The sequence below is a fragment of the Ambystoma mexicanum genome, chromosome 5q (genome assembly GCF_040938575.1).
Source record: "Ambystoma mexicanum isolate Mex_15411 chromosome 5q, UKY_AmexF1_1, whole genome shotgun sequence".
Taxonomy (NCBI): Eukaryota; Metazoa; Chordata; class Amphibia; order Caudata; family Ambystomatidae; genus Ambystoma; species Ambystoma mexicanum.
Genome location: NC_090933.1, coordinates 527922257 through 527946785, shown reverse-complemented (window position 1 = coordinate 527946785; position 24529 = coordinate 527922257). Strand labels below are relative to the sequence as shown.

Here is a 24529-nt window from a genome sequence, read left to right as displayed (position 1 = left end):
TCACCAATCGTCGCAAATAAAGTCATGTGCTCGCTTCTGTTTTTTTTCTATCATCCTAAAAGTCTTCCGTCCACTTTCTGCTATCCCAAAGAGTCATCCGCGCGAGGGCCGGCAACAGGCGTGATACTGTGCAACAGGCGCATTGCATGGCATTGGTGACATATTCAGGAAATTCCACTTTGATGCCACCCAGGGCTGTTGACCTTTTATTTCAGTTCAATACGATGCTTCGAATAATTGGTTCAAAGTGCGCAGCCTTTGCTCTTTTATTTCGTTTTCATCGGAGCAGGTCGGAGCTGGCAGAAGAGTGAGCCCTGTCTGCAGGAGCTCTGATTCCAGAAAGCATATTTTCCCTGTCTTTCTTACCACTCATCTGTGTCTCTTCGCTGACATGAGGGGTTGCTACACTCTGCAGTCTCCCGCATTTAAAGTCTGCTACCAGCAGAGCACGTTCTGGACTTCACAGCGCCCAGCAAAGTACTAGCCTGCGCCCACCCCCTACTACCGCAAAAACCTTTTGCATAAGTGTGAACAAAATGCCACGAACCACCCCAGATGGGGCTCGAACCCACAATCCCTGGCTTAGGAGGCCAGTGCCTTATCCATTAGGCCACTGGGGCCACTCGACAGAGAAGGGGAAAGTTCTTTCTTTTCCTCTTCTCTCACTGGAGTCACGGGTACTGGCCCACTGAAAAGGGCAAGTTGGCTCACGTCCAAAGCTGCAGTGTCCCAGCACACGCGGGCAAAAGGCACCTGCTTGCACTCGGCTGGACACTTCCGCTTTATGGGACACACGATGGAAAGTGGACTCAATTCCCAGACCTAACTCTTACCTGTTTGGTATTCTGACGCTCGATTGTAAAATATGGCAAGCTGGTAAAAATGACAAAGGGCACTCCAGCGCTGGTCCTTTGGCTGCAGGCGGCGTGTCAGCGGCCTAAAACAGCAAGAAATAGCGAGAGAAATAAAGTGAGAAGCAAGCACCTTTTCAATTGGGCTCTCGGGTCTATGGGACTGGCGTGCAGCCTCTTGATCACAAGCGCAGGTCCAGCGTGAAAGGGCGTGGGAGTGGAGTCACTCTGCTATTAATACCTGGTTGGCCAATCCTCATTGCAATGGATGGCCATCTGCAGCTTTACTTGTAGCTCCACTGAAGGTATTTTGTTTTGGGCAAAGGGGTGAGATTGTGATTTCCTCTGCGGCAGATGAAGAGAAAGGGCTTTATGCACTACAGGTCCCTGGACAGCCAAGCAAGTGTGAGCCGGAGACTGTGCTTCAGCTCTGAAGCAGTGTATCGAGAGCCTTCGAGGAGGAGGGGAATTAGCTCAGATGGTAGAGCGCTCGCTTAGCATGCGAGAGGTAGCGGGATCGATGCCCGCATTCTCCAGCAAGACACTTTTTCTTCATTTTCACTATTTTATTCAAAACTCACCAATCGTCGCAAATAAAGTCATGTGCTCGCTTCTGTTTTTTTTACTATCATCCTAAAAGTCTTCCGTCCACTTTCTGCTATCCCAAAGAGTCATCCGCGCGAGGGCCGGCAACAGGCGTGATACTGTGCAACAGGCGCATTGCATGGCATTGGTGACATATTCAGGAAATTCCACTTTGATGCCACCCAGGGCTGTTGACCTTTTATTTCAGTTCAATACGATGCTTCGAATAATTGGTTCAAAGTGCGCAGCCTTTGCTCTTTTATTTCGTTTTCATCGGAGCAGGTCGGAGCTGGCAGAAGAGTGAGCCCTGTCTGCAGGAGCTCTGATTCCAGAAAGCATATTTTCCCTGTCTTTCTTACCACTCATCTGTGTCTCTTCGCTGACATGAGGGGTTGCTACACTCTGCAGTCTCCCGCATTTAAAGTCTGCTACCAGCAGAGCACGTTCTGGACTTCACAGCGCCCAGCAAAGTACTAGCCTGCGCCCACCCCCTACTACCGCAAAAACCTTTTGCATAAGTGTGAACAAAATGCCACGAACCACCCCAGATGGGACTCGAACCCACAATCCCTGGCTTAGGAGGCCAGTGCCTTATCCATTAGGCCACTGGGGCCACTCGACAGAGAAGGGGAAAGTTCTTTCTTTTCCTCTTCTCTCACTGGAGTCACGGGTACTGGCCCACTGAAAAGGGCAAGTTGGCTCACGTCCAAAGCTGCAGTGTCCCAGCACACGCGGGCAAAAGGCACCTGCTTGCACTCGGCTGGACACTTCCGCTTTATGGGACACACGATGGAAAGTGGACTCAATTCCCAGACCTAACTCTTACCTGTTTGGTATTCTGACGCTCGATTGTAAAATATGGCCAGCTGGTAAAAATGACAAAGGGCACTCCAGCGCTGGTCCTTTGGCTGCAGGCGGCGTGTCAGCGGCCTAAAACAGCAAGAAATAGCGAGAGAAATAAAGTGAGAAGCAAGCACCTTTTCAATTGGGCTCTCGGGTCTATGGGACTGGCGTGCAGCCTCTTGATCACAAGCGCAGGTCCAGCGTGAAAGGGCGTGGCAGTGGAGTCACTCTGCTATTAATACCTGGTTGGCCAATCCTCGTTGCAATGGATGGCCATCTGCAGCTTTACTTGTAGCTCCACTGAAGGTATTTTGTTTTGGGCAAAGGGGTGAGATTGTGATTTCCTCTGCGGCAGATGAAGAGAAAGGGCTTTATGCACTACAGGTCCCTGGACAGCCAAGCAAGTGTGAGCCGGAGACTGTGCTTCAGCTCTGAAGCAGTGTATCGAGAGCCTTCGAGGAGGAGGGGAATTAGCTCAGATGGTAGAGCGCTCGCTTAGCATGCGAGAGGTAGCGGGATCGATGCCCGCATTCTCCAGCAAGACACTTTTTCTTCATTTTCACTATTTTATTCAAAACTCACCAATCGTCGCAAATAAAGTCATGTGCTCGCTTCTGTTTTTTTTCTATCATCCTAAAAGTCTTCCGTCCACTTTCTGCTATCCCAAAGAGTCATCCGCGCGAGGGCCGGCAACAGGCGTGATACTGTGCAACAGGCGCATTGCATGGCATTGGTGACATATTCAGGAAATTCCACTTTGATGCCACCCAGGGCTGTTGACCTTTTATTTCAGTTCAATATGATGCTTCGAATAATTGGTTCAAAGTGCGCAGCCTTTGCTCTTTTATTTCGTTTTCATCGGAGCAGGTCGGAGCTGGCAGAAGAGTGAGCCCTGTCTGCAGGAGCTCTGATTCCAGAAAGCATATTTTCCCTGTCTTTCTTACCACTCATCTGTGTCTCTTCGCTGACATGAGGGGTTGCTACACTCTGCAGTCTCCCGCATTTAAAGTCTGCTACCAGCAGAGCACGTTCTGGACTTCACAGCGCCCAGCAAAGTACTAGCCTGCGCCCACCCCCTACTACCGCAAAAACCTTTTGCATAAGTGTGAACAAAATGCCACGAACCACCCCAGATGGGACTCGAACCCACAATCCCTGGCTTAGGAGGCCAGTGCCTTATCCATTAGGCCACTGGGGCCACTCGACAGAGAAGGGGAAAGTTCTTTCTTTTCCTCTTCTCTCACTGGAGTCACGGGTACTGGCCCACTAAAAAGGGCAAGTTGGCTCACGTCCAAAGCTGCAGTGTCCCAGCACACGCGGGCAAAAGGCACCTGCTTGCACTCGGCTGGACACTTCCGCTTTATGGGACACACGATGGAAAGTGGACTCAATTCCCAGACCTAACTCTTACCTGTTTGGTATTCTGACGCTCGATTGTAAAATATGGCCAGCTGGTAAAAATGACAAAGGGCACTCCAGCGCTGGTCCTTTGGCTGCAGGCGGCGTGTCAGCGGCCTAAAACAGCAAGAAATAGCGAGAGAAATAAAGTGAGAAGCAAGCACCTTTTCAATTGGGCTCTCGGGTCTATGGGACTGGCGTGCAGCCTCTTGATCACAAGCGCAGGTCCAGCGTGAAAGGGCGTGGCAGTGGAGTCACTCTGCTATTAATACCTGGTTGGCCAATCCTCGTTGCAATGGATGGCCATCTGCAGCTTTACTTGTAGCTCCACTGAAGGTATTTTGTTTTGGGCAAAGGGGTGAGATTGTGATTTCCCCTGCGGCAGATGAAGAGAAAGGGCTTTATGCACTACAGGTCCCTGGACAGCCAAGCAAGTGTGAGCCGGAGACTGTGCTTCAGCTCTGAAGCAGTGTATCGAGAGCCTTCGATGAGGAGGGGAATTAGCTCAGATGGTAGAGCGCTCGCTTAGCATGCGAGAGGTAGCGGGATCGATGCCCGCATTCTCCAGCAAGACGCTTTTTCTTCATTTTCACTATTTTATTCAAAACTCGCCAATCGTCGCAAATAAAGTCATGTGCTCGCTTCTGTTTTTTTTACTATCATCCTAAAAGTCTTCCGTCCACTTTCTGCTATCCCAAAGAGTCATCCGCGCGAGGGCCGGCAACAGGCGTGACACTGTGCAACAGGCGCATTGCATGGCATTGGTGACATATTCAGGAAATTCCACTTTGATGCCACCCAGGGCTGTTAACCTTTTATTTCAGTTCAATACGATGCTTCGAATAATTGGTTCAAAGTGCGCAGCCTTTGCTCTTTTATTTCGTTTTCATCGGAGCAGGTCGGAGCTGGCAGAAGAGTGAGCCCTGTCTGCAGGAGCTCTGATTCCAGAAAGCATATTTTCCCTGTCTTTCTTACCACTCATCTGTGTCTCTTCGCTGACATGAGGGGTTGCTACACTCTGCAGTCTCCCGGCATTTAAAGTCTGCTACCAGCAGAGCACGTTCTGGACTTCACAGCGCCCAGCAAAGTACTAGCCTGCGCCCTCCCCCTACTACCGCAAAAACCTTTTGCATAAGTGTGAACAAAATGCCACGAACCACCCCAGATGGGGCTCGAACCCACAATCCCTGGCTTAGGAGGCCAGTGCCTTATCCATTAGGCCACTGGGGCCACTCGACAGAGAAGGGGAAAGTTCTTTCTTTTCCTCTTCTCTCACTGGAGTCACGGGTACTGGCCCACTGAAAAGGGCAAGTTGGCTCACGTCCAAAGCTGCAGTGTCCCAGCACACGCGGGCAAAAGGCACCTGCTTGCACTCGGCTGGACACTTCCGCTTTATGGGACACACGATGGAAAGTGGACTCAATTCCCAGACCTAACTCTTACCTGTTTGGTATTCTGACGCTCGATTGTAAAATATGGCCAGCTGGTAAAAATGACAAAGGGCACTCCAGCGCTGGTCCTTTGGCTGCAGGCGGCGTGTCAGCGGCCTAAAACAGCAAGAAATAGCGAGAGAAATAAAGTGAGAAGCAAGCACCTTTTCAATTGGGCTCTCGGGTCTATGGGACTGGCGTGCAGCCTCTTGATCACAAGCGCAGGTCCAGCGTGAAAGGGCGTGGGAGTGGAGTCACTCTGCTATTAATACCTGGTTGGCCAATCCTCATTGCAATGGATGGCCATCTGCAGCTTTACTTGTAGCTCCACTGAAGGTATTTTGTTTTGGGCAAAGGGGTGAGATTGTGATTTCCTCTGCGGCAGATGAAGAGAAAGGGCTTTATGCACTACAGGTCCCTGGACAGCCAAGGAAGTGTGAGCCGGAGACTGTGCTTCAGCTCTGAAGCAGTGTATCGAGAGCCTTCGAGGAGGAGGGGAATTAGCTCAGATGGTAGAGCCCTCGCTTAGCATGCGAGAGGTAGCGGGATCGATGCCCGCATTCTCCAGCAAGACGCTTTTTCTTCATTTTCACTATTTTATTCAAAACTCACCAATCGTCGCAAATAAAGTCATGTGCTCGCTTCTGTTTTTTTTACTATCATCCTAAAAGTCTTCCGTCCACTTTCTGCTATCCCAAAGAGTCATCCGCGCGAGGGCCGGCAAGAGGCGTGATACTGTGCAACAGGCGCATTGCATGGCATTGGTGACATATTCAGGAAATTCCACTTTGATGCCACCCAGGGCTGTTAACCTTTTATTTCATTTCAATACGATGCTTCGAATAATTGGTTCAAAGTGCGCAGCCTTTGCTCTTTTATTTCGTTTTCATCGGAGCAGGTCGGAGCTGGCAGAAGAGTGAGCCCTGTCTGCAGGAGCTCTGATTCCAGAAAGCATATTTTCCCTGTCTTTCTTACCACTCATCTGTGTCTCTTCGCTGACATGAGGGGTTGCTACACTCTGCAGTCTCCCGGCATTTAAAGTCTGCTACCAGCAGAGCACGTTCTGGACTTCACAGCGCCCAGCAAAGTACTAGCCTGCGCCCACCCCCTACTACCGCAAAAACCTTTTGCATAAGTGTGAACAAAATGCCACGAACCACCCCAGATGGGACTCGAACCCACAATCCCTGGCTTAGGAGGCCAGTGCCTTATCCATTAGGCCACTGGGGCCACTCGACAGAGAAGGGGAAAGTTCTTTCTTTTCCTCTTCTCTCACTGGAGTCACGGGTACTGGCCCACTGAAAAGGGCAAGTTGGCTCACGTCCAAAGCTGCAGTGTCCCAGCACACGCGGGCAAAAGGCACCTGCTTGCACTCGGCTGGACACTTCCGCTTTATGGGACACACGATGGAAAGTGGACTCAATTCCCAGACCTAACTCTTACCTGTTTGGTATTCTGACGCTCGATTGTAAAATATGGCCAGCTGGTAAAAATGACAAAGGGCACTCCAGCGCTGGTCCTTTGGCTGCAGGCGGCGTGTCAGCGGCCTAAAACAGCAAGAAATAGCGAGAGAAATAAAGTGAGAAGCAAGCACCTTTTCAATTGGGCTCTCGGGTCTATGGGACTGGCGTGCAGCCTCTTGATCACAAGCGCAGGTCCAGCGTGAAAGGGCGTGGCAGTGGAGTCACTCTGCTATTAATACCTGGTTGGCCAATCCTCGTTGCAATGGATGGCCATCTGCAGCTTTACTTGTAGCTCCACTGAAGGTATTTTGTTTTGGGCAAAGGGGTGAGATTGTGATTTCCTCTGCGGCAGATGAAGAGAAAGGGCTTTATGCACTACAGGTCCCTGGACAGCCAAGCAAGTGTGAGCCGGAGACTGTGCTTCAGCTCTGAAGCAGTGTATCGAGAGCCTTCGAGGAGGAGGGGAATTAGCTCAGATGGTAGAGCGCTCGCTTAGCATGCGAGAGGTAGCGGGATCGATGCCCGCATTCTCCAGCAAGACACTTTTTCTTCATTTTCACTATTTTATTCAAAACTCACCAATCGTCGCAAATAAAGTCATGTGCTCGCTTCTGTTTTTTTTCTATCATCCTAAAAGTCTTCCGTCCACTTTCTGCTATCCCAAAGAGTCATCCGCGCGAGGGCCGGCAACAGGCGTGATACTGTGCAACAGGCGCATTGCATGGCATTGGTGACATATTCAGGAAATTCCACTTTGATGCCACCCAGGGCTGTTGACCTTTTATTTCAGTTCAATACGATGCTTCGAATAATTGGTTCAAAGTGCGCAGCCTTTGCTCTTTTATTTCGTTTTCATCGGAGCAGGTCGGAGCTGGCAGAAGAGTGAGCCCTGTCTGCAGGAGCTCTGATTCCAGAAAGCATATTTTCCCTGTCTTTCTTACCACTCATCTGTGTCTCTTCGCTGACATGAGGGGTTGCTACACTCTGCAGTCTCCCGCATTTAAAGTCTGCTACCAGCAGAGCACGTTCTGGACTTCACAGCGCCCAGCAAAGTACTAGCCTGCGCCCACCCCCTACTACCGCAAAAACCTTTTGCATAAGTGTGAACAAAATGCCACGAACCACCCCAGATGGGACTCGAACCCACAATCCCTGGCTTAGGAGGCCAGTGCCTTATCCATTAGGCCACTGGGGCCACTCGACAGAGAAGGGGAAAGTTCTTTCTTTTCCTCTTCTCTCACTGGAGTCACGGGTACTGGCCCACTAAAAAGGGCAAGTTGGCTCACGTCCAAAGCTGCAGTGTCCCAGCACACGCGGGCAAAAGGCACCTGCTTGCACTCGGCTGGACACTTCCGCTTTATGGGACACACGATGGAAAGTGGACTCAATTCCCAGACCTAACTCTTACCTGTTTGGTATTCTGACGCTCGATTGTAAAATATGGCCAGCTGGTAAAAATGACAAAGGGCACTCCAGCGCTGGTCCTTTGGCTGCAGGCGGCGTGTCAGCGGCCTAAAACAGCAAGAAATAGCGAGAGAAATAAAGTGAGAAGCAAGCACCTTTTCAATTGGGCTCTCGGGTCTATGGGACTGGCGTGCAGCCTCTTGATCACAAGCGCAGGTCCAGCGTGAAAGGGCGTGGCAGTGGAGTCACTCTGCTATTAATACCTGGTTGGCCAATCCTCGTTGCAATGGATGGCCATCTGCAGCTTTACTTGTAGCTCCACTGAAGGTATTTTGTTTTGGGCAAAGGGGTGAGATTGTGATTTCCCCTGCGGCAGATGAAGAGAAAGGGCTTTATGCACTACAGGTCCCTGGACAGCCAAGCAAGTGTGAGCCGGAGACTGTGCTTCAGCTCTGAAGCAGTGTATCGAGAGCCTTCGATGAGGAGGGGAATTAGCTCAGATGGTAGAGCGCTCGCTTAGCATGCGAGAGGTAGCGGGATCGATGCCCGCATTCTCCAGCAAGACGCTTTTTCTTCATTTTCACTATTTTATTCAAAACTCGCCAATCGTCGCAAATAAAGTCATGTGCTCGCTTCTGTTTTTTTTACTATCATCCTAAAAGTCTTCCGTCCACTTTCTGCTATCCCAAAGAGTCATCCGCGCGAGGGCCGGCAACAGGCGTGACACTGTGCAACAGGCGCATTGCATGGCATTGGTGACATATTCAGGAAATTCCACTTTGATGCCACCCAGGGCTGTTAACCTTTTATTTCAGTTCAATACGATGCTTCGAATAATTGGTTCAAAGTGCGCAGCCTTTGCTCTTTTATTTCGTTTTCATCGGAGCAGGTCGGAGCTGGCAGAAGAGTGAGCCCTGTCTGCAGGAGCTCTGATTCCAGAAAGCATATTTTCCCTGTCTTTCTTACCACTCATCTGTGTCTCTTCGCTGACATGAGGGGTTGCTACACTCTGCAGTCTCCCGGCATTTAAAGTCTGCTACCAGCAGAGCACGTTCTGGACTTCACAGCGCCCAGCAAAGTACTAGCCTGCGCCCTCCCCCTACTACCGCAAAAACCTTTTGCATAAGTGTGAACAAAATGCCACGAACCACCCCAGATGGGGCTCGAACCCACAATCCCTGGCTTAGGAGGCCAGTGCCTTATCCATTAGGCCACTGGGGCCACTCGACAGAGAAGGGGAAAGTTCTTTCTTTTCCTCTTCTCTCACTGGAGTCACGGGTACTGGCCCACTGAAAAGGGCAAGTTGGCTCACGTCCAAAGCTGCAGTGTCCCAGCACACGCGGGCAAAAGGCACCTGCTTGCACTCGGCTGGACACTTCCGCTTTATGGGACACACGATGGAAAGTGGACTCAATTCCCAGACCTAACTCTTACCTGTTTGGTATTCTGACGCTCGATTGTAAAATATGGCCAGCTGGTAAAAATGACAAAGGGCACTCCAGCGCTGGTCCTTTGGCTGCAGGCGGCGTGTCAGCGGCCTAAAACAGCAAGAAATAGCGAGAGAAATAAAGTGAGAAGCAAGCACCTTTTCAATTGGGCTCTCGGGTCTATGGGACTGGCGTGCAGCCTCTTGATCACAAGCGCAGGTCCAGCGTGAAAGGGCGTGGCAGTGGAGTCACTCTGCTATTAATACCTGGTTGGCCAATCCTCGTTGCAATGGATGGCCATCTGCAGCTTTACTTGTAGCTCCACTGAAGGTATTTTGTTTTGGGCAAAGGGGTGAGATTGTGATTTCCTCTGCGGCAGATGAAGAGAAAGGGCTTTATGCACTACAGGTCCCTGGACAGCCAAGCAAGTGTGAGCCGGAGACTGTGCTTCAGCTCTGAAGCAGTGTATCGAGAGCCTTCGAGGAGGAGGGGAATTAGCTCAGATGGTAGAGCGCTCGCTTAGCATGCGAGAGGTAGCGGGATCGATGCCCGCATTCTCCAGCAAGACACTTTTTCTTCATTTTCACTATTTTATTCAAAACTCACCAATCGTCGCAAATAAAGTCATGTGCTCGCTTCTGTTTTTTTTCTATCATCCTAAAAGTCTTCCGTCCACTTTCTGCTATCCCAAAGAGTCATCCGCGCGAGGGCCGGCAACAGGCGTGATACTGTGCAACAGGCGCATTGCATGGCATTGGTGACATATTCAGGAAATTCCACTTTGATGCCACCCAGGGCTGTTGACCTTTTATTTCAGTTCAATACGATGCTTCGAATAATTGGTTCAAAGTGCGCAGCCTTTGCTCTTTTATTTCGTTTTCATCGGAGCAGGTCGGAGCTGGCAGAAGAGTGAGCCCTGTCTGCAGGAGCTCTGATTCCAGAAAGCATATTTTCCCTGTCTTTCTTACCACTCATCTGTGTCTCTTCGCTGACATGAGGGGTTGCTACACTCTGCAGTCTCCCGCATTTAAAGTCTGCTACCAGCAGAGCACGTTCTGGACTTCACAGCGCCCAGCAAAGTACTAGCCTGCGCCCACCCCCTACTACCGCAAAAACCTTTTGCATAAGTGTGAACAAAATGCCACGAACCACCCCAGATGGGACTCGAACCCACAATCCCTGGCTTAGGAGGCCAGTGCCTTATCCATTAGGCCACTGGGGCCACTCGACAGAGAAGGGGAAAGTTCTTTCTTTTCCTCTTCTCTCACTGGAGTCACGGGTACTGGCCCACTAAAAAGGGCAAGTTGGCTCACGTCCAAAGCTGCAGTGTCCCAGCACACGCGGGCAAAAGGCACCTGCTTGCACTCGGCTGGACACTTCCGCTTTATGGGACACACGATGGAAAGTGGACTCAATTCCCAGACCTAACTCTTACCTGTTTGGTATTCTGACGCTCGATTGTAAAATATGGCCAGCTGGTAAAAATGACAAAGGGCACTCCAGCGCTGGTCCTTTGGCTGCAGGCGGCGTGTCAGCGGCCTAAAACAGCAAGAAATAGCGAGAGAAATAAAGTGAGAAGCAAGCACCTTTTCAATTGGGCTCTCGGGTCTATGGGACTGGCGTGCAGCCTCTTGATCACAAGCGCAGGTCCAGCGTGAAAGGGCGTGGCAGTGGAGTCACTCTGCTATTAATACCTGGTTGGCCAATCCTCGTTGCAATGGATGGCCATCTGCAGCTTTACTTGTAGCTCCACTGAAGGTATTTTGTTTTGGGCAAAGGGGTGAGATTGTGATTTCCCCTGCGGCAGATGAAGAGAAAGGGCTTTATGCACTACAGGTCCCTGGACAGCCAAGCAAGTGTGAGCCGGAGACTGTGCTTCAGCTCTGAAGCAGTGTATCGAGAGCCTTCGATGAGGAGGGGAATTAGCTCAGATGGTAGAGCGCTCGCTTAGCATGCGAGAGGTAGCGGGATCGATGCCCGCATTCTCCAGCAAGACGCTTTTTCTTCATTTTCACTATTTTATTCAAAACTCGCCAATCGTCGCAAATAAAGTCATGTGCTCGCTTCTGTTTTTTTTACTATCATCCTAAAAGTCTTCCGTCCACTTTCTGCTATCCCAAAGAGTCATCCGCGCGAGGGCCGGCAACAGGCGTGACACTGTGCAACAGGCGCATTGCATGGCATTGGTGACATATTCAGGAAATTCCACTTTGATGCCACCCAGGGCTGTTAACCTTTTATTTCAGTTCAATACGATGCTTCGAATAATTGGTTCAAAGTGCGCAGCCTTTGCTCTTTTATTTCGTTTTCATCGGAGCAGGTCGGAGCTGGCAGAAGAGTGAGCCCTGTCTGCAGGAGCTCTGATTCCAGAAAGCATATTTTCCCTGTCTTTCTTACCACTCATCTGTGTCTCTTCGCTGACATGAGGGGTTGCTACACTCTGCAGTCTCCCGGCATTTAAAGTCTGCTACCAGCAGAGCACGTTCTGGACTTCACAGCGCCCAGCAAAGTACTAGCCTGCGCCCTCCCCCTACTACCGCAAAAACCTTTTGCATAAGTGTGAACAAAATGCCACGAACCACCCCAGATGGGGCTCGAACCCACAATCCCTGGCTTAGGAGGCCAGTGCCTTATCCATTAGGCCACTGGGGCCACTCGACAGAGAAGGGGAAAGTTCTTTCTTTTCCTCTTCTCTCACTGGAGTCACGGGTACTGGCCCACTGAAAAGGGCAAGTTGGCTCACGTCCAAAGCTGCAGTGTCCCAGCACACGCGGGCAAAAGGCACCTGCTTGCACTCGGCTGGACACTTCCGCTTTATGGGACACACGATGGAAAGTGGACTCAATTCCCAGACCTAACTCTTACCTGTTTGGTATTCTGACGCTCGATTGTAAAATATGGCCAGCTGGTAAAAATGACAAAGGGCACTCCAGCGCTGGTCCTTTGGCTGCAGGCGGCGTGTCAGCGGCCTAAAACAGCAAGAAATAGCGAGAGAAATAAAGTGAGAAGCAAGCACCTTTTCAATTGGGCTCTCGGGTCTATGGGACTGGCGTGCAGCCTCTTGATCACAAGCGCAGGTCCAGCGTGAAAGGGCGTGGGAGTGGAGTCACTCTGCTATTAATACCTGGTTGGCCAATCCTCATTGCAATGGATGGCCATCTGCAGCTTTACTTGTAGCTCCACTGAAGGTATTTTGTTTTGGGCAAAGGGGTGAGATTGTGATTTCCTCTGCGGCAGATGAAGAGAAAGGGCTTTATGCACTACAGGTCCCTGGACAGCCAAGCAAGTGTGAGCCGGAGACTGTGCTTCAGCTCTGAAGCAGTGTATCGAGAGCCTTCGAGAAGGAGGGGAATTAGCTCAGATGGTAGAGCGCTCGCTTAGCATGCGAGAGGTAGCGGGATCGATGCCCGCATTCTCCAGCAAGACGCTTTTTCTTCATTTTCACTATTTTATTCAAAACTCACCAATCGTCGCAAATAAAGTCATGTGCTCGCTTCTGTTTTTTTTACTATCATCCTAAAAGTCTTCCGTCCACTTTCTGCTATCCCAAAGAGTCATCCGCGCGAGGGCCGGCAAGAGTCGTGATACTGTGCAACAGGCGCATTGCATGGCATTGGTGACATATTCAGGAAATTCCACTTTGATGCCACCCAGGGCTGTTAACCTTTTATTTCATTTCAATACGATGCTTCGAATAATTGGTTCAAAGTGCGCAGCCTTTGCTCTTTTATTTCGTTTTCATCGGAGCAGGTCGGAGCTGGCAGAAGAGTGAGCCCTGTCTGCAGGAGCTCTGATTCCAGAAAGCATATTTTCCCTGTCTTTCTTACCACTCATCTGTGTCTCTTCGCTGACATGAGGGGTTGCTACACTCTGCAGTCTCCCGGCATTTAAAGTCTGCTACCAGCAGAGCACGTTCTGGACTTCACAGCGCCCAGCAAAGTACTAGCCTGCGCCCACCCCCTACTACCGCAAAAACCTTTTGCATGCTTTGGCAGAAGTGTGAACAAAATGCCACGAACCACCCCAGATGGGACTCAAACCCACAATCCCTGGCTTAGGAGGCCAGTGCCTTATCCATTAGGCCACTGGGGCCACTCGACAGAGAAGGGGAAAGTTCTTTCTTTTCCTCTTCTCTCACTGGAGTCACGGGTACTGGCCCACTGAAAAGGGCAAGTTGGCTCACGTCCAAAGCTGCAGTGTCCCAGCACACGCGGGCAAAAGGCACCTGCTTGCACTCGGCTGGACACTTCCGCTTTATGGGACACACGATGGAAAGTGGACTCAATTCCCAGACCTAACTCTTACCTGTTTGGTATTCTGACGCTCGATTGTAAAATATGGCCAGCTGGTACAAATGACAAAGGGCACTCCAGCGCTGGTCCTTTGGCTGCAGGCGGCGTGTCAGCGGCCTAAAACAGCAAGAAATAGCGAGAGAAATAAAGTGAGAAGCAAGCACCTTTTCAATTGGGCTCTCGGGTCTATGGGACTGGCGTGCAGCCTCTTGATCACAAGCGCAGGTCCAGCGTGAAAGGGCGTGGCAGTGGAGTCACTCTGCTATTAATACCTGGTTGGCCAATCCTCGTTGCAATGGATGGCCATCTGCAGCTTTACTTGTAGCTCCACTGAAGGTATTTTGTTTTGGGCAAAGGGGTGAGATTGTGATTTCCCCTGCGGCAGATGAAGAGAAAGGGCTTTATGCACTACAGGTCCCTGGACAGCCAAGCAAGTGTGAGCCGGAGACTGTGCTTCAGCTCTGAAGCAGTGTATCGAGAGCCTTCGATGAGGAGGGGAATTAGCTCAGATGGTAGAGCGCTCGCTTAGCATGCGAGAGGTAGCGGGATCGATGCCCGCATTCTCCAGCAAGACGCTTTTTCTTCATTTTCACTATTTTATTCAAAACTTGCCAATCGTCGCAAATAAAGTCATGTGCTCGCTTCTGTTTTTTTTACTATCATCCTAAAAGTCTTCCGTCCACTTTCTGCTATCCCAAAGAGTCATCCGCGCGAGGGCCGGCAACAGGCGTGATACTGTGCAACAGGCGCATTGCATGGCATTGGTGACATATTCAGGAAATTCCACTTTGATGCCACCCAGGGCTGTTAACCTTTTATTTCAGTTCAATACGATGCTTCGAATAATTGGTTCAAAGTGCGCAGCCTTTGCTCTTTTATTTCGTTTTCATCGGAGCAGGTCGGAGCTGGCAGAAGAGTGAGCCCTGTCTGCAGGAGCTCTGATTCCAGAAAGCATATTTTCCCTGTCTTTCTTACCACTCATCTGTGTCTCTTCGCTGACATGAGGGGTTGCTACACTCTGCAGTCTCCCGGCATTTAAAGTCTGCTACCAGCAGAGCACGTTCTGGACTTCACAGCGCCCAGCAAAGTACTAGCCTGCGCCCTCCCCCTACTACCGCAAAAACCTTTTGCATAAGTGTGAACAAAATGCCACGAACCACCCCAGATGGGGCTCGAACCCACAATCCCTGGCTTAGGAGGCCAGTGCCTTATCCATTAGGCCACTGGGGCCACTCGACAGAGAATGGGAAAGTTCTTTCTTTTCCTCTTCTCTCACTGGAGTCACGGGTACTGGCCCACTGAAAAGGGCAAGTTGGCTCACGTCCAAAGCTGCAGTGTCCCAGCACACGCGGGCAAAAGGCACCTGCTTGCACTCGGCTGGACACTTCCGCTTTATGGGACACACGATGGAAAGTGGACTCAATTCCCAGACCTAACTCTTACCTGTTTGGTATTCTGACGCTCGATTGTAAAATATGGCCAGCTGGTAAAAATGACAAAGGGCACTCCAGCGCTGGTCCTTTGGCTGCAGGCGGCGTGTCAGCGGCCTAAAACAGCAAGAAATAGCGAGAGAAATAAAGTGAGAAGCAAGCACCTTTTCAATTGGGCTTTCGGGTCTATGGGACTGGCGTGCAGCCTCTTGATCACAAGCGCAGGTCCAGCGTGAAAGGGCGTGGGAGTGGAGTCACTCTGCTATTAATACCTGGTTGGCCAATCCTCATTGCAATGGATGGCCATCTGCAGCTTTACTTGTAGCTCCACTGAAGGTATTTTGTTTTGGGCAAAGGGGTGAGATTGTGATTTCCTCTGCGGCAGATGAAGAGAAAGGGCTTTATGCACTACAGGTCCCTGGACAGCCAAGCAAGTGTGAGCCGGAGACTGTGCTTCAGCTCTGAAGCAGTGTATCGAGAGCCTTCGAGAAGGAGGGGAATTAGCTCAGATGGTAGAGCGCTCGCTTAGCATGCGAGAGGTAGCGGGATCGATGCCCGCATTCTCCAGCAAGACGCTTTTTCTTCATTTTCACTATTTTATTCAAAACTCACCAATCGTCGCAAATAAAGTCATGTGCTCGCTTCTGTTTTTTTTACTATCATCCTAAAAGTCTTCCGTCCACTTTCTGCTATCCCAAAGAGTCATCCGCGCGAGGGCCGGCAAGAGGCGTGATACTGTGCAACAGGCGCATTGCATGGCATTGGTGACATATTCAGGAAATTCCACTTTGATGCCACCCAGGGCTGTTAACCTTTTATTTCATTTCAATACGATGCTTCGAATAATTGGTTCAAAGTGCGCAGCCTTTGCTCTTTTATTTCGTTTTCATCGGAGCAGGTCGGAGCTGGCAGAAGAGTGAGCCCTGTCTGCAGGAGCTCTGATTCCAGAAAGCATATTTTCCCTGTCTTTCTTACCACTCATCTGTGTCTCTTCGCTGACATGAGGGGTTGCTACACTCTGCAGTCTCCCGGCATTTAAAGTCTGCTACCAGCAGAGCACGTTCTGGACTTCACAGCGCCCAGCAAAGTACTAGCCTGCGCCCTCCCCCTACTACCGCAAAAACCTTTTGCATAAGTGTGAACAAAATGCCACGAACCACCCCAGATGGGGCTCGAACCCACAATCCCTGGCTTAGGAGGCCAGTGCCTTATCCATTAGGCCACTGGGGCCACTCGACAGAGAAGGGGAAAGTTCTTTCTTTTCCTCTTCTCTCACTGGAGTCACGGGTACTGGCCCACTGAAAAGGGCAAGTTGGCTCACGTCCAAAGCTGCAGTGTCCCAGCACACGCGGGCAAAAGGCACCTGCTTGCACTCGGCTGGACACTTCCGCTTTATGGGACACACGATGGAAAGTGGACTCAATTCCCAGACCTAACTCTTACCTGTTTGGTATTCTGACGCTCGATTGTAAAATATGGCCAGCTGGTAAAAATGACAAAGGGCACTCCAGCGCTGGTCCTTTGGCTGCAGGCGGCGTGTCAGCGGCCTAAAACAGCAAGAAATAGCGAGAGAAATAAAGTGAGAAGCAAGCACCTTTTCAATTGGGCTCTCGGGTCTATGGGACTGGCGTGCAGCCTCTTGATCACAAGCGCAGGTCCAGCGTGAAAGGGCGTGGGAGTGGAGTCACTCTGCTATTAATACCTGGTTGGCCAATCCTCATTGCAATGGATGGCCATCTGCAGCTTTACTTGTAGCTCCACTGAAGGTATTTTGTTTTGGGCAAAGGGGTGAGATTGTGATTTCCTCTGCGGCAGATGAAGAGAAAGGGCTTTATGCACTACAGGTCCCTGGACAGCCAAGGAAGTGTGAGCCGGAGACTGTGCTTCAGCTCTGAAGCAGTGTATCGAGAGCCTTCGAGGAGGAGGGGAATTAGCTCAGATGGTAGAGCCCTCGCTTAGCATGCGAGAGGTAGCGGGATCGATGCCCGCATTCTCCAGCAAGACGCTTTTTCTTCATTTTCACTATTTTATTCAAAACTCACCAATCGTCGCAAATAAAGTCATGTGCTCGCTTCTGTTTTTTTTACTATCATCCTAAAAGTCTTCCGTCCACTTTCTGCTATCCCAAAGAGTCATCCGCGCGAGGGCCGGCAAGAGGCGTGATACTGTGCAACAGGCGCATTGCATGGCATTGGTGACATATTCAGGAAATTCCACTTTGATGCCACCCAGGGCTGTTAACCTTTTATTTCATTTCAATACGATGCTTCGAATAATTGGTTCAAAGTGCGCAGCCTTTGCTCTTTTATTTCGTTTTCATCGGAGCAGGTCGGAGCTGGCAGAAGAGTGAGCCCTGTCTGCAGGAGCTCTGATTCCAGAAAGCATATTTTCCCTGTCTTTCTTACCACTCATCTGTGTCTCTTCGCTGACATGAGGGGTTGCTACACTCTGCAGTCTCCCGGCATTTAAAGTCTGCTACCAGCAGAGCACGTTCTGGACTTCACAGCGCCCAGCAAAGTACTAGCCTGCGCCCACCCCCTACTACCGCAAAAACCTTTTGCATGCTTTGGCAGAAGTGTGAACAAAATGCCACGAACCACCCCAGATGGGACTCGAACCCACAATCCCTGGCTTAGGAGGCCAGTGCCTTATCCATTAGGCCACTGGGGCCACTCGACAGAGAAGGGGAAAGTTCTTTCTTTTCCTCTTCTCTCACTGGAGTCACGGGTACTGGCCCACTGAAAAGGGCAAGTTGGCTCACGTCCAAAGCTGCAGTGTCCCAGCACACGCGGGCAAAAGGCACCTGCTTGCACTCGGCTGGACACTTCCGCTTTATGGGACACACGATGGAAAGTGGACTCAATTCCCAGACCTAACTCTTACCTGTTTGGTATTCTGACGCTCGATTGTAAAATATGGCCAGCTGGTAAAAATGACAAAGGGCACTCCAGCGCTGGTCCTTTGGCTGCAGGCGGCGTGTCAGCGGCCTAAAACAGCAAGAAATAGCGAGAGAAATAAAGTGAGAAGCAAGCACCTTTTCAATTGGGCTCTCGGGTCTATGGGACTGGCGTGCAGCCTCTTGATCACAAGCGCAGGTCCAGCGTGAAAGGGCGTGGCAGTGGAGTCACTCTGCTATTAATACCTGGTTGGCCAATCCTCGTTGCAATGGATGGCCATCTGCAGCTTTACTTGTAGCTCCACTGAAGGTATTTTGTTTTGGGCAAAGGGGTGAGATTGTGATTTCCCCTGCGGCAGATGAAGAGAAAGGGCTTTATGCACTACAGGTCCCTGGACAGCCAAGCAAGTGTGAGCCGGAGACTGTGATTCAGCTCTGAAGCAGTGTATCGAGAGCCTTCGAGGAGGAGGGGAATTAGCTCAGATGGTAGAGCGCTTGCTTAGCATGCGAGAGGTAGTGGGATCGATGCCCGCATTCTCCAGCAAGACGCTTTTTCTTCATTTTCACTATTTTATTCAAAACTCGCCAATCGTCGCAAATAAAGTCATGTGCTCGCTTCTGTTTTTTTTACTATCATCCTAAAAGTCTTCCGTCCACTTTCTGCTATCCCAAAGAGTCATCCGCGCGAGGGCCGGCAAGAGGCGTGATACTGTGCAACAGGCGCATTGCATGGCATTGGTGACATATTCAGGAAATTCCACTTTGATGCCACCCAGGGCTGTTAACCTTTTATTTCATTTCAATACGATGCTTCGAATAATTGGTTCAAAGTGCGCAGCCTTTGCTCTTTTATTTCGTTTTCATCGGAGCAGGTCGGAGCTGGCAGAAGAGTGAGCCCTGTCTGCAGGAGCTCTGATTCCAGAAAGCATATTTTCCCTGTCTTTCTTACCACTCATCTGTGTCTCTTCGCTGACATGAGGGGTTGCTACACTCTGCAGTCTCCCGCATTTAAAGTCTGCTACCAGCAGAGCACGTTCTGGACTTCACAGCGCCCAGCAAAGTACTAGCCTGCGCCCACCCCCTACTACCGCAAAAACCTTTTGCATAAGTGTGAACAAAATGCCACGAACCACCCCAGATGGGACTCGAACCCACAATCCCTGGCTTAGGAGGCCAGTGCCTTATCCATTAGGCCACTGGGGCCACTCGACAGAGAAGGGGAAAGTTCTTTCTTTTCCTCTTCTCTCACTGGAGTCACGGGTACTGGCCCACTAAAAAGGGCAAGTTGGCTCACGTCCAAAGCTGCAGTGTCCCAGCACACGCGGGCAAAAGGCACCTGCTTGCACTCGGCTGGACACTTCCGCTTTATGGGACACACGATGGAAAGTGGACTCAATTCCCAGACCTAACTCTTACCTGTTTGGTATTCTGACGCTCGATTGTAAAATATGGCCAGCTGGTAAAAATGACAAAGGGCACTCCAGCGCTGGTCCTTTGGCTGCAGGCGGCGTGTCAGCGGCCTAAAACAGCAAGAAATAGCGAGAGAAATAAAGTGAGAAGCAAGCACCTTTTCAATTGGGCTCTCGGGTCTATGGGACTGGCGTGCAGCCTCTTGATCACAAGCGCAGGTCCAGCGTGAAAGGGCGTGGCAGTGGAGTCACTCTGCTATTAATACCTGGTTGGCCAATCCTCGTTGCAATGGATGGCCATCTGCAGCTTTACTTGTAGCTCCACTGAAGGTATTTTGTTTTGGGCAAAGGGGTGAGATTGTGATTTCCCCTGCGGCAGATGAAGAGAAAGGGCTTTATGCACTACAGGTCCCTGGACAGCCAAGCAAGTGTGAGCCGGAGACTGTGCTTCAGCTCTGAAGCAGTGTATCGAGAGCCTTCGATGAGGAGGGGAATTAGCTCAGATGGTAGAGCGCTCGCTTAGCATGCGAGAGGTAGCGGGATCGATGCCCGCATTCTCCAGCAAGACGCTTTTTCTTCATTTTCACTATTTTATTCAAAACTCGCCAATCGTCGCAAATAAAGTCATGTGCTCGCTTCTGTTTTTTTTACTATCATCCTAAAAGTCTTCCGTCCACTTTCTGCTATCCCAAAGAGTCATCCGCGCGAGGGCCGGCAACAGGCGTGACACTGTGCAACAGGCGCATTGCATGGCATTGGTGACATATTCAGGAAATTCCACTTTGATGCCACCCAGGGCTGTTAACCTTTTATTTCAGTTCAATACGATGCTTCGAATAATTGGTTCAAAGTGCGCAGCCTTTGCTCTTTTATTTCGTTTTCATCGGAGCAGGTCGGAGCTGGCAGAAGAGTGAGCCCTGTCTGCAGGAGCTCTGATTCCAGAAAGCATATTTTCCCTGTCTTTCTTACCACTCATCTGTGTCTCTTCGCTGACATGAGGGGTTGCTACACTCTGCAGTCTCCCGGCATTTAAAGTCTGCTACCAGCAGAGCACGTTCTGGACTTCACAGCGCCCAGCAAAGTACTAGCCTGCGCCCTCCCCCTACTACCGCAAAAACCTTTTGCATAAGTGTGAACAAAATGCCACGAACCACCCCAGATGGGGCTCGAACCCACAATCCCTGGCTTAGGAGGCCAGTGCCTTATCCATTAGGCCACTGGGGCCACTCGACAGAGAAGGGGAAAGTTCTTTCTTTTCCTCTTCTCTCACTGGAGTCACGGGTACTGGCCCACTGAAAAGGGCAAGTTGGCTCACGTCCAAAGCTGCAGTGTCCCAGCACACGCGGGCAAAAGGCACCTGCTTGCACTCGGCTGGACACTTCCGCTTTATGGGACACACGATGGAAAGTGGACTCAATTCCCAGACCTAACTCTTACCTGTTTGGTATTCTGACGCTCGATTGTAAAATATGGCCAGCTGGTAAAAATGACAAAGGGCACTCCAGCGCTGGTCCTTTGGCTGCAGGCGGCGTGTCAGCGGCCTAAAACAGCAAGAAATAGCGAGAGAAATAAAGTGAGAAGCAAGCACCTTTTCAATTGGGCTCTCGGGTCTATGGGACTGGCGTGCAGCCTCTTGATCACAAGCGCAGGTCCAGCGTGAAAGGGCGTGGGAGTGGAGTCACTCTGCTATTAATACCTGGTTGGCCAATCCTCATTGCAATGGATGGCCATCTGCAGCTTTACTTGTAGCTCCACTGAAGGTATTTTGTTTTGGGCAAAGGGGTGAGATTGTGATTTCCTCTGCGGCAGATGAAGAGAAAGGGCTTTATGCACTACAGGTCCCTGGACAGCCAAGCAAGTGTGAGCCGGAGACTGTGCTTCAGCTCTGAAGCAGTGTATCGAGAGCCTTCGAGAAGGAGGGGAATTAGCTCAGATGGTAGAGCGCTCACTTAGCATGCGAGAGGTAGCGGGATCGATGCCCGCATTCTCCAGCAAGACGCTTTTTCTTCATTTTCACTATTTTATTCAAAACTCACCAATCGTCGCAAATAAAGTCATGTGCTCGCTTCTGTTTTTTTTACTATCATCCTAAAAGTCTTCCGTCCACTTTCTGCTATCCCAAAGAGTCATCCGCGCGAGGGCCGGCAAGAGTCGTGATACTGTGCAACAGGCGCATTGCATGGCATTGGTGACATATTCAGGAAATTCCACTTTGATGCCACCCAGGGCTGTTAACCTTTTATTTCATTTCAATACGATGCTTCGAATAATTGGTTCAAAGTGCGCAGCCTTTGCTCTTTTATTTCGTTTTCATCGGAGCAGGTCGGAGCTGGCAGAAGAGTGAGCCCTGTCTGCAGGAGCTCTGATTCCAGAAAGCATATTTTCCCTGTCTTTCTTACCACTCATCTGTGTCTCTTCGCTGACATGAGGGGTTGCTACACTCTGCAGTCTCCCGGCATTTAAAGTCTGCTACCAGCAGAGCACGTTCTGGACTTCACAGCGCCCAGCAAAGTACTAGCCTGCGCCCACCCCCTACTACCGCAAAAACCTTTTGCATGCTTTGGCAGAAGTGTGAACAAAATGCCACGAACCACCCCAGATGGGACTCAAACCCACAATCCCTGGCTTAGGAGGCCAGTGCCTTATCCATTAGGCCACTGGGGCCACTCGACAGAGAAGGGGAAAGTTCTTTCTTTTCCTCTTCTCTCACTGGAGTCACGGGTACTGGCCCACTGAAAAGGGCAAGTTGGCTCACGTCCAAAGCTGCAGTGTCCCAGCACACGCGGGCAAAAGGCACCTGCTTGCACTCGGCTGGACACTTCCGCTTTATGGGACACACGATGGAAAGTGGACTCAATTCCCAGACCTAACTCTTACCTGTTTGGTATTCTGACGCTCGATTGTAAAATATGGCCAGCTGGTACAAATGACAAAGGGCACTCCAGCGCTGGTCCTTTGGCTGCAGGCGGCGTGTCAGCGGCCTAAAACAGCAAGAAATAGCGAGAGAAATAAAGTGAGAAGCAAGCACCTTTTCAATTGGGCTCTCGGGTCTATGGGACTGGCGTGCAGCCTCTTGATCACAAGCGCAGGTCCAGCGTGAAAGGGCGTGGGAGTGGAGTCACTCTGCTATTAATACCTGGTTGGCCAATCCTCATTGCAATGGATGGCCATCTGCAGCTTTACTTGTAGCTCCACTGAAGGTATTTTGTTTTGGGCAAAGGGGTGAGATTGTGATTTCCTCTGCGGCAGATGAAGAGAAAGGGCTTTATGCACTACAGGTCCCTGGACAGCCAAGCAAGTGTGAGCCGGAGACTGTGCTTCAGCTCTGAAGCAGTGTATCGAGAGCCTTCGAGAAGGAGGGGAATTAGCTCAGATGGTAGAGCGCTCACTTAGCATGCGAGAGGTAGCGGGATCGATGCCCGCATTCTCCAGCAAGACGCTTTTTCTTCATTTTCACTATTTTATTCAAAACTCACCAATCGTCGCAAATAAAGTCATGTGCTCGCTTCTGTTTTTTTTACTATCATCCTAAAAGTCTTCCGTCCACTTTCTGCTATCCCAAAGAGTCATCCGCGCGAGGGCCGGCAAGAGTCGTGATACTGTGCAACAGGCGCATTGCATGGCATTGGTGACATATTCAGGAAATTCCACTTTGATGCCACCCAGGGCTGTTAACCTTTTATTTCATTTCAATACGATGCTTCGAATAATTGGTTCAAAGTGCGCAGCCTTTGCTCTTTTATTTCGTTTTCATCGGAGCAGGTCGGAGCTGGCAGAAGAGTGAGCCCTGTCTGCAGGAGCTCTGATTCCAGAAAGCATATTTTCCCTGTCTTTCTTACCACTCATCTGTGTCTCTTCGCTGACATGAGGGGTTGCTACACTCTGCAGTCTCCCGGCATTTAAAGTCTGCTACCAGCAGAGCACGTTCTGGACTTCACAGCGCCCAGCAAAGTACTAGCCTGCGCCCACCCCCTACTACCGCAAAAACCTTTTGCATGCTTTGGCAGAAGTGTGAACAAAATGCCACGAACCACCCCAGATGGGACTCAAACCCACAATCCCTGGCTTAGGAGGCCAGTGCCTTATCCATTAGGCCACTGGGGCCACTCGACAGAGAAGGGGAAAGTTCTTTCTTTTCCTCTTCTCTCACTGGAGTCACGGGTACTGGCCCACTGAAAAGGGCAAGTTGGCTCACGTCCAAAGCTGCAGTGTCCCAGCACACGCGGGCAAAAGGCACCTGCTTGCACTCGGCTGGACACTTCCGCTTTATGGGACACACGATGGAAAGTGGACTCAATTCCCAGACCTAACTCTTACCTGTTTGGTATTCTGACGCTCGATTGTAAAATATGGCCAGCTGGTACAAATGACAAAGGGCACTCCAGCGCTGGTCCTTTGGCTGCAGGCGGCGTGTCAGCGGCCTAAAACAGCAAGAAATAGCGAGAGAAATAAAGTGAGAAGCAAGCACCTTTTCAATTGGGCTCTCGGGTCTATGGGACTGGCGTGCAGCCTCTTGATCACAAGCGCAGGTCCAGCGTGAAAGGGCGTGGCAGTGGAGTCACTCTGCTATTAATACCTGGTTGGCCAATCCTCGTTGCAATGGATGGCCATCTGCAGCTTTACTTGTAGCTCCACTGAAGGTATTTTGTTTTGGGCAAAGGGGTGAGATTGTGATTTCCCCTGCGGCAGATGAAGAGAAAGGGCTTTATGCACTACAGGTCCCTGGACAGCCAAGCAAGTGTGAGCCGGAGACTGTGCTTCAGCTCTGAAGCAGTGTATCGAGAGCCTTCGATGAGGAGGGGAATTAGCTCAGATGGTAGAGCGCTCGCTTAGCATGCGAGAGGTAGCGGGATCGATGCCCGCATTCTCCAGCAAGACGCTTTTTCTTCATTTTCACTATTTTATTCAAAACTTGCCAATCGTCGCAAATAAAGTCATGTGCTCGCTTCTGTTTTTTTTACTATCATCCTAAAAGTCTTCCGTCCACTTTCTGCTATCCCAAAGAGTCATCCGCGCGAGGGCCGGCAACAGGCGTGATACTGTGCAACAGGCGCATTGCATGGCATTGGTGACATATTCAGGAAATTCCACTTTGATGCCA

The 24529-nt window shown here is 50.5% G+C and overlaps 31 non-coding genes across 31 annotated transcripts; 14 read left to right on the top strand and 17 right to left on the bottom strand.

Moving 5' to 3' along the window:
* Nucleotides 1–547: 547 nt before the first annotated feature.
* TRNAR-CCU (transfer RNA arginine (anticodon CCU)) lies at nucleotides 548–620 on the bottom strand. Its single transcript has one exon. It is a non-coding gene; the product is annotated as a tRNA-Arg (tRNA).
* A 694-nt stretch (nucleotides 621–1314) lies between these two features.
* TRNAA-AGC (transfer RNA alanine (anticodon AGC)) lies at nucleotides 1315–1387 on the top strand. Its single transcript has one exon. It is a non-coding gene; the product is annotated as a tRNA-Ala (tRNA).
* Nucleotides 1388–1976: 589 nt separating this feature from the next.
* On the bottom strand, nucleotides 1977–2049 carry TRNAR-CCU (transfer RNA arginine (anticodon CCU)). Its single transcript has one exon. It is a non-coding gene; the product is annotated as a tRNA-Arg (tRNA).
* Nucleotides 2050–2743: 694 nt separating this feature from the next.
* TRNAA-AGC (transfer RNA alanine (anticodon AGC)) lies at nucleotides 2744–2816 on the top strand. Its single transcript has one exon. It is a non-coding gene; the product is annotated as a tRNA-Ala (tRNA).
* A 588-nt stretch (nucleotides 2817–3404) lies between these two features.
* Nucleotides 3405–3477, bottom strand: TRNAR-CCU (transfer RNA arginine (anticodon CCU)). Its single transcript has one exon. It is a non-coding gene; the product is annotated as a tRNA-Arg (tRNA).
* A 694-nt stretch (nucleotides 3478–4171) lies between these two features.
* On the top strand, nucleotides 4172–4244 carry TRNAA-AGC (transfer RNA alanine (anticodon AGC)). Its single transcript has one exon. It is a non-coding gene; the product is annotated as a tRNA-Ala (tRNA).
* Nucleotides 4245–4834: 590 nt separating this feature from the next.
* On the bottom strand, nucleotides 4835–4907 carry TRNAR-CCU (transfer RNA arginine (anticodon CCU)). Its single transcript has one exon. It is a non-coding gene; the product is annotated as a tRNA-Arg (tRNA).
* Nucleotides 4908–5601: 694 nt separating this feature from the next.
* Nucleotides 5602–5674, top strand: TRNAA-AGC (transfer RNA alanine (anticodon AGC)). The gene has a single exon. It is a non-coding gene; the product is annotated as a tRNA-Ala (tRNA).
* A 590-nt stretch (nucleotides 5675–6264) lies between these two features.
* TRNAR-CCU (transfer RNA arginine (anticodon CCU)) lies at nucleotides 6265–6337 on the bottom strand. Its single transcript has one exon. It is a non-coding gene; the product is annotated as a tRNA-Arg (tRNA).
* Nucleotides 6338–7031: 694 nt separating this feature from the next.
* TRNAA-AGC (transfer RNA alanine (anticodon AGC)) lies at nucleotides 7032–7104 on the top strand. Its single transcript has one exon. It is a non-coding gene; the product is annotated as a tRNA-Ala (tRNA).
* A 588-nt stretch (nucleotides 7105–7692) lies between these two features.
* TRNAR-CCU (transfer RNA arginine (anticodon CCU)) lies at nucleotides 7693–7765 on the bottom strand. The gene has a single exon. It is a non-coding gene; the product is annotated as a tRNA-Arg (tRNA).
* Nucleotides 7766–8459: 694 nt separating this feature from the next.
* Nucleotides 8460–8532, top strand: TRNAA-AGC (transfer RNA alanine (anticodon AGC)). Its single transcript has one exon. It is a non-coding gene; the product is annotated as a tRNA-Ala (tRNA).
* Nucleotides 8533–9122: 590 nt separating this feature from the next.
* Nucleotides 9123–9195, bottom strand: TRNAR-CCU (transfer RNA arginine (anticodon CCU)). The gene has a single exon. It is a non-coding gene; the product is annotated as a tRNA-Arg (tRNA).
* Nucleotides 9196–9889: 694 nt separating this feature from the next.
* Nucleotides 9890–9962, top strand: TRNAA-AGC (transfer RNA alanine (anticodon AGC)). The gene has a single exon. It is a non-coding gene; the product is annotated as a tRNA-Ala (tRNA).
* Nucleotides 9963–10550: 588 nt separating this feature from the next.
* On the bottom strand, nucleotides 10551–10623 carry TRNAR-CCU (transfer RNA arginine (anticodon CCU)). The gene has a single exon. It is a non-coding gene; the product is annotated as a tRNA-Arg (tRNA).
* A 694-nt stretch (nucleotides 10624–11317) lies between these two features.
* Nucleotides 11318–11390, top strand: TRNAA-AGC (transfer RNA alanine (anticodon AGC)). The gene has a single exon. It is a non-coding gene; the product is annotated as a tRNA-Ala (tRNA).
* Nucleotides 11391–11980: 590 nt separating this feature from the next.
* TRNAR-CCU (transfer RNA arginine (anticodon CCU)) lies at nucleotides 11981–12053 on the bottom strand. Its single transcript has one exon. It is a non-coding gene; the product is annotated as a tRNA-Arg (tRNA).
* A 694-nt stretch (nucleotides 12054–12747) lies between these two features.
* TRNAA-AGC (transfer RNA alanine (anticodon AGC)) lies at nucleotides 12748–12820 on the top strand. Its single transcript has one exon. It is a non-coding gene; the product is annotated as a tRNA-Ala (tRNA).
* A 600-nt stretch (nucleotides 12821–13420) lies between these two features.
* Nucleotides 13421–13493, bottom strand: TRNAR-CCU (transfer RNA arginine (anticodon CCU)). The gene has a single exon. It is a non-coding gene; the product is annotated as a tRNA-Arg (tRNA).
* A 694-nt stretch (nucleotides 13494–14187) lies between these two features.
* On the top strand, nucleotides 14188–14260 carry TRNAA-AGC (transfer RNA alanine (anticodon AGC)). The gene has a single exon. It is a non-coding gene; the product is annotated as a tRNA-Ala (tRNA).
* Nucleotides 14261–14850: 590 nt separating this feature from the next.
* TRNAR-CCU (transfer RNA arginine (anticodon CCU)) lies at nucleotides 14851–14923 on the bottom strand. The gene has a single exon. It is a non-coding gene; the product is annotated as a tRNA-Arg (tRNA).
* A 694-nt stretch (nucleotides 14924–15617) lies between these two features.
* Nucleotides 15618–15690, top strand: TRNAA-AGC (transfer RNA alanine (anticodon AGC)). The gene has a single exon. It is a non-coding gene; the product is annotated as a tRNA-Ala (tRNA).
* Nucleotides 15691–16280: 590 nt separating this feature from the next.
* TRNAR-CCU (transfer RNA arginine (anticodon CCU)) lies at nucleotides 16281–16353 on the bottom strand. The gene has a single exon. It is a non-coding gene; the product is annotated as a tRNA-Arg (tRNA).
* Nucleotides 16354–17047: 694 nt separating this feature from the next.
* On the top strand, nucleotides 17048–17120 carry TRNAA-AGC (transfer RNA alanine (anticodon AGC)). Its single transcript has one exon. It is a non-coding gene; the product is annotated as a tRNA-Ala (tRNA).
* Nucleotides 17121–17720: 600 nt separating this feature from the next.
* TRNAR-CCU (transfer RNA arginine (anticodon CCU)) lies at nucleotides 17721–17793 on the bottom strand. The gene has a single exon. It is a non-coding gene; the product is annotated as a tRNA-Arg (tRNA).
* Nucleotides 17794–19149: 1356 nt separating this feature from the next.
* On the bottom strand, nucleotides 19150–19222 carry TRNAR-CCU (transfer RNA arginine (anticodon CCU)). Its single transcript has one exon. It is a non-coding gene; the product is annotated as a tRNA-Arg (tRNA).
* Nucleotides 19223–19916: 694 nt separating this feature from the next.
* Nucleotides 19917–19989, top strand: TRNAA-AGC (transfer RNA alanine (anticodon AGC)). Its single transcript has one exon. It is a non-coding gene; the product is annotated as a tRNA-Ala (tRNA).
* Nucleotides 19990–20579: 590 nt separating this feature from the next.
* TRNAR-CCU (transfer RNA arginine (anticodon CCU)) lies at nucleotides 20580–20652 on the bottom strand. Its single transcript has one exon. It is a non-coding gene; the product is annotated as a tRNA-Arg (tRNA).
* Nucleotides 20653–22019: 1367 nt separating this feature from the next.
* Nucleotides 22020–22092, bottom strand: TRNAR-CCU (transfer RNA arginine (anticodon CCU)). The gene has a single exon. It is a non-coding gene; the product is annotated as a tRNA-Arg (tRNA).
* Nucleotides 22093–23459: 1367 nt separating this feature from the next.
* TRNAR-CCU (transfer RNA arginine (anticodon CCU)) lies at nucleotides 23460–23532 on the bottom strand. Its single transcript has one exon. It is a non-coding gene; the product is annotated as a tRNA-Arg (tRNA).
* Nucleotides 23533–24226: 694 nt separating this feature from the next.
* Nucleotides 24227–24299, top strand: TRNAA-AGC (transfer RNA alanine (anticodon AGC)). Its single transcript has one exon. It is a non-coding gene; the product is annotated as a tRNA-Ala (tRNA).
* The last annotated feature ends 230 nt before the right edge of the window (nucleotides 24300–24529 follow it).